General features: G+C 43.9%; 1 pseudogene; it reads right to left on the bottom strand.

Annotated features, from left to right (window-relative positions):
- Positions 1-4,467: 4,467 nt before the first annotated feature.
- On the bottom strand, positions 4,468-4,584 carry LOC145389667 (5S ribosomal RNA; annotated as a pseudogene).
- Positions 4,585-6,174: the final 1,590 nt, after the last annotated feature.

Below are 6,174 nucleotides of genomic sequence, written 5' to 3'. Positions count from 1 at the left end.
ATCGCCAGAATTGTCGGTCCTTGTGTCAGTCAACGATTGACAGTTTTTTCAGGCCCGTGACCCCCGCTGTGCCAAGCCCTGGTTCCACTCCGTTGCCTCCCCAAGACAGGCCCTCATGCTCCGAGCCACAGCCCAGCACATCAGCTACAGTGGAGTCACCGCTCGACGTGAGTTTGCGGCTGTCTTCAGAGTCTTCTGTAGTCGGTACGCCATCACCACTACCCACCGATGCACCCCTTGGACGCCTGCCAGTGATACTCTCGGGCTCTGACAGTGAATAAACAGCAAGAACTTCTCCACTAGACCACACGGGAATTTTGAGTGTTGTGCAGTGAAAAAAACGGTGTGTTGTGTTAAGGTTTTCAAGTTGGGAGAAAAGACTAAGTAGAAAAGAAATTTAACGTAACTAACCTTCTTTGTTTTGGCTTTGGAAACTTAAAAAAACTTGGGAAAAGTTAATGTGCAACACTTAAATTTAATGGGACATTATTGGACTAAAGTGAACACTGAAAAGAACGGACTTCTGTGTGTTATTGACTAAGTTCAGTGCAAGACTTCAGGAAGAGTGTAGTGCAAGTGCTTCAGGAAATCGTTCTTACTGTCAGAGTCCGAGAGGAGGCGGTTATTCATCGAGGTGGCCAGGGACTTGCTGTAAGTAGCCAAAATGTTTCATGTTGTACTATTTCCCATACTATATTTACCAGAATGTTTCATATTGTATTTTTTCCCATACTATACTTACCAGAAAGTGTCATACTGTACTTCTTTCCATACTAAACTTACCTCATGCATGTGCAGTAGGAATGTGTTTTTCAGAGTTCGGTTAGGTTCAGTTAGGTTAGGTTCGGTTAGAGTCCATAAGTACCAGAATGTTTATTAATGTATGAACATACTTCTAAACCCACATTTTATTCTATTGCATTTATTTCAGTCATTTATGTGCCTTATTGGTGTGATTTGGGTGTTAAATAGGTGCTATGCATGTCCGGAGGGAGTTGTATAGGTGTTTCTCTGTGTTAGGGTCCGTAAGTACAAGTCCATAGGCTGGGGCCCAATATCCGGACAAAACCAATATCCGAACCTACCGATGGCTCTATTGATCCGGATATTGGAGGGGTTACTGTATTTGAAAGGAAGGGAGAAGCCAAAGTGACATTTACATTCATCTGGAACTACCTACTTTTTTCTGTATTTTTGAGATTTCCTACTAATCATTTTTTAGCATGTACTGCTACTGTCCACTAATAGTCCGCACTCCTAATCTCATCTGTACTCCCATCCATTGTTGACAATTTAGCCATTTTCCCCAGTTCTTGACTCCCCTCCCTACCTTCCCTCCAGTACCCTCTCACCCCTCCCTACCTGCCCTCCATTACCCTGTCCTCTCACCTCCCACGCCGCGCTGTGCTAAGCAAATTTCCCCCGGATTTTTCCACAGATTTCATCCATTGAAATAAGCCCTATGCCCTATACTTATACAAAATAATATAGACCAAAAAAAAAATAAGGTAAGTGATAGTGGTATACACCAGGAATTGGCTAATTATCACCTGACAACACCTCACATGCATTCATTCGCTAAATTCCCACGGTAATTTCCCCTTTGAATTATGCCTTGTAATCTATTTCTGTAATAAAAATATATATCAGAAAGGAAGGGAGAAGCCTAAGTGACACTTACATTCACCTGGAACTACCTATTTCTTTATGTATTACCAAGATTATCTACCAATAATTTCTTAGCATGTAAGTTAGCAGCTGTCAGCCCCATTGTCACTGTCAACCCTTGCCTTCTCAGATAAGCTGCGCCATTTAGTTCCTTGTCCTCCTCTGTGGTCAAAGAATGTCGCATTCGCGCCCCGCCATTTCTGCCGCTTCTGCGCCCATTCCAAAGGGCCCCGTGACCTCTACAGCCAGAAAAACTCGTGGGGGAAGCAGGAAAGGACTAAGTGACTCTGCAGTGGAACATGAATTAGCCGAATTATCAATGATAATGATGGATAGTGACTATGACCCTTCGGGGGATTCGTGTGATGAGCCGGGTGAGGAAATCGTGCCAGAAACTACTAGTACGAGTGCTTCAGTGTCCCAAGTTATCCCTAGCTCCAAGGGAGAGGAGCCATTAGTGCAGCAAGGGAAGGCATTTGGGAAGGGAGTGAAAAGGCGGCGGGTCAGCCCCGGAACAATGGCCCCGTGTGACCCAGCCCGCCATGAGTCACGAGTTGATTCACCTCCCCGTTCCCCAAGCCCCACTTCACTCATTTCTTCCTCTTCTTGTGCTGAATTTTCTCCGGAGTCTTCATCGTCGGAGTCACCACCAGCATCAACAGTGAAGACAGGCCGTAGAGGAAGAGGTAAAACCCTGACCTGTAAAAGTAGAGTTGCCAGTAGAGTAAGGGCTGCTAGTGCTGTACGGCAACCCAGGGTCAGTGCGAGTGACCTTGAACCAGAAATCTGCCTCACAGCCACCCTCCACCCTCACCCACCCTACACCGCCACGACAGGGAATCCTGGACGCCTTCGCGTGGACGGAAGGGTCCGATTTTGTCCCTGAACATCTCTATTTTGACGAAAGTTCCTCAGGAATACAGCCTGCCTTCACTCTTGACGAGGATGCTGAGGGTGTGGACTTCCTTTTGGCCTTCCTCGATGACGAAGTCATGCAGAACATATGTGATGAGACCAACAGGTATGAATCACAACGTGCTGCAAGTGGTACAGGTGCAGCCAAGATGCAACAGTGGTCCATGCTGGGAGTGCAGGAGCTGTATGTGTTCTTCGCCCTCATGCTTCTCATGCCACACTCAAAGAAGCATGAGTTGGAAGAATACTGGTCCATGGACCCCTTACTACCCTCACCCACCTTCAATAAGTACATGGCCAGAGATCGCTTCCAGAACATCATGGGAAACCTGCACTTTGCCGACAACAATGTACCTTCCCAAACCAACCCACTCTGGAAGATCCGGGAGATTCTGAGCAGAATGAAGGATAAGTTTATGTCATTCTTCCACCCCTTTCAGAAGGTTGTCATTGACGAATCCTTGGTTTTGTTCAGAGGACGTCTTCGGTTTGTTCAGTACATTCCAAGCAAACACCATCGCTTTGGAATCATGTTCTTTGTACTGTGCGACTGTAAGATGGGGTACATCCTTGACTTCGTCATTTATTCAGCCAGCACTGTCGATCTTGATAAAACACACCCCCTTGGCTTCTCAGGCTGTGTAGTGAAAGTGCTCCTTGAAAGGTATTTTGGTGGGAATCATGTGCTGTATACAGACAACTATTATACAGCACCGAAACTTGCCAAATACCTTTCAGAGCACGGCATCGGCTCCTACGGCACTGTCAAGAGTAATCGTGCCCACTTCCCTAAATTCCCAGAGGCAGGAACCTCGCAGCGAGGAGACGTGCACCTACGCAAGTCTGAGAAGATGCTGGCAATACGGTGGCATGACAAGAGGGTCGTGCACATGCTCACCACCGTACACAAGGGGGAAATGACAGACAGTGGGAAGGTCGACCGTAGGACAGGCGAACCTGTGATGAAACCTGATGCTGTCTTAGACTACAATATCAACATGCGGCTGGTGGACAAGTCCGACATGATGATTGGAGAGATCGACTGCCTCAGGAAGAATACTAGGTGGTACAGGAAAGTTTTTCTGCATCTCATAGACATGACGATGCTGAACGCCTTCATCTTGTACAAGATGAAGGTCAAGCCACCCAAGTCCTTCTCCCTGAGGTTGTTCGCCAGGACTTGTGTCCAGCAGCTGCTGGAAAGATATGGTAGGGTGACAGCAGCAACTCCAAGGCGCCATCCAGTAACACTTCCCGACAGACTTGAGCAGAGGGCGTACATGGATCGGCACAGACTGGTGCAAATGCCTGCCACAACCAAGAGGAAGGCTGCAATCCGCAGGTGCCAGGTGTGTGCACATACCACCTGAGCACAAACGCACCTCTTGGCAGTGCGCTGAGTGCCAGGTTCCCCTCTGTGTTACCTGCTTCTTTGATTACAACAGCCAGAAGCAGTTCTAAATGTGCAAGTGGGAAAGGAAAATAATGTGTAAATTGCAAGTGAAAGCAATGGATGTACAGTACATATGATTGAACAGCATAATATAGTTTTATGTTACTGAAAGTGACAGTGAATAACATAGTGTAAGTAAAATAGAAGTGTAAATATTGAAAATACAATAGAAAATGTAAATAGAAATGTAAGTAATTAGTAATATAAGAATATGAGTACAAATACTTGAGGTTATAACAGCGAAAGTGAATCCGTGGCTCTCTACGAATTTTACTGAATGAAAAATTGAATGACTTCAGTGACAATAAACTCCATCCATCCATCCATTGCCAGACGCCATGTATCCCAAATGGGGTGGCCAAGGGCTTAGAGTTAATTGTTTTACAGGGAGGGGCACTAATCCTCCACCAACCCCACTTGACACGTAGGGATGCCAACAGCATCTGGTGTTCCTAGGCGGTCACCCATCCAAGTACTAACCAGACCCAACGTTGCTTAACTTCGCTGATCGGATGGGAAGCGGTGTACTCAACGTGGCATGGATAAACTAATACTACTAAAGGAAACTTATGGATAAAGACTGGAGATATATATAAGTGTTATATAGTAATAGAAATATAAAGTGTGAGGGGTTTTATGAATAATAAATGACAGAATACCAACAGCGAACTAGCGCAAGTGGGAAGGTCATACGTGCTCGTATTCATTGCTTTCACAGTGGTTTTTTTTGGAGTATGGATCCCAAACTACTTGATAATCATAGAATAGTGTTTCTAGTGATAATATCTGGCTGTGGTAATCATATTACGGGTTGTCAGGAGGTGTAAAGTGAAGACTTCGTTACCCAACTTCAGAGGTCTCCACAAGTCCTACGGTAATCGACGAAGGCTCAACAAACATCCCAGGAGAAAGCTGAAGGTATGTGCCATATGCATATGTAATTTTAATATTCTAGGCAGTACGGCACTCGTCCTTCACATGCACTGCTCTCCTTACAGAAATCAATTCCTGATTTGTGCTTAGCCAGCATGAGGAAAGACTAATTCACATAATCACTTTCCTTCTAAGAAGAAGGTCCAGTCATGCCGAGGGACCTTGTAATGACCATTATTTATACAGAGTGCAGCTGCAGAACCTTGTTGTCTGGATTTTTAATTACAAGTAGTAATGTCTACAGAAGAAAAGTTATAAAAAAAAATAAGGTTATTCATTTTTACAAACTTTTATTTTATTTCTGTGATTATCATACAAGTTGCTTGTGAAAAATATACAGTGTATTTTTCTGAAGTGCAGGCAGTCTTGAATTCCAACTTATAAAGTTAAACAAAATTTTGCTGAACAAGATATTATATTGCCCTTTGCTCTGATATTGAAAATATGAGCATGTTGGTGCTGTGGATCAAATCTGGTGAGCAGATGCTGCCCACTTCACTTAGCCACAAGCCTCAGTCTTTTAGAGAGAGTTTTTTTTTCCCCAGCAGATATCACAAGTTTCTAACCCCACTCATTTATATTAGATGCACTGAGTATAAATTGCTGAGTGTGTTTTTAATAATAATGAAGCTAATTGATGTAATACGATTTTTACTTTTTTTTTTTTTTTTTTTTTTTTTAAATAAATAACAGAACGGAGGAAAGAGAAACAAATGGGTAAAAAAAAAATAATCCATACACCAGATAATTGGTGTCCTCTGTTCATAAAATATCTGTAACAGCTAGACTTGAACAGTTGTGGGTTGAAATTTGGAGGAAAACAACTCTGGGGAAGCGAGTTCCAGAGAGATGCAGTTTGGGGAATGAAAGAATTCTGATAGGCAGAAGTTCTGCAATATGGTTGAGTGCCATTCCAGTCATGAGCGCTACCAGATGCCCGTGTAGCACGAGGGAAGGCATGGAGAGGTGGCACCATGGACCCAACTTCGTCTGAGCATTTGCCAAAAAAATATCTGTAAAATAATGCAAGGGAGGTAACATTCCTTCTTACTTGCAGGGGAGGTAGTTTATATGTAATGGCAGGGTTGTTAATGATTCTAACAGCTTTATTCTGAATTTTGTCAAGTTGTCTTAATGCAACCTCTCCACAACCATTCCACAAGGGTGAGCAATATTCAAGCTGAGAGCACACATGACTCTTATAA

The sequence above is a fragment of the Coenobita brevimanus genome, unplaced genomic scaffold (assembly GCF_032717465.1).
Source record: "Coenobita brevimanus isolate Jiangsu-jjx unplaced genomic scaffold, ASM3271746v2 jjx.HiC_scaffold_1807, whole genome shotgun sequence".
NCBI classification, from domain to species: domain Eukaryota; kingdom Metazoa; phylum Arthropoda; class Malacostraca; order Decapoda; family Coenobitidae; genus Coenobita; species Coenobita brevimanus.
Note: the sequence above shows the minus strand (reverse complement) of the source record. Positions and strands in the feature narration are given on the sequence as shown.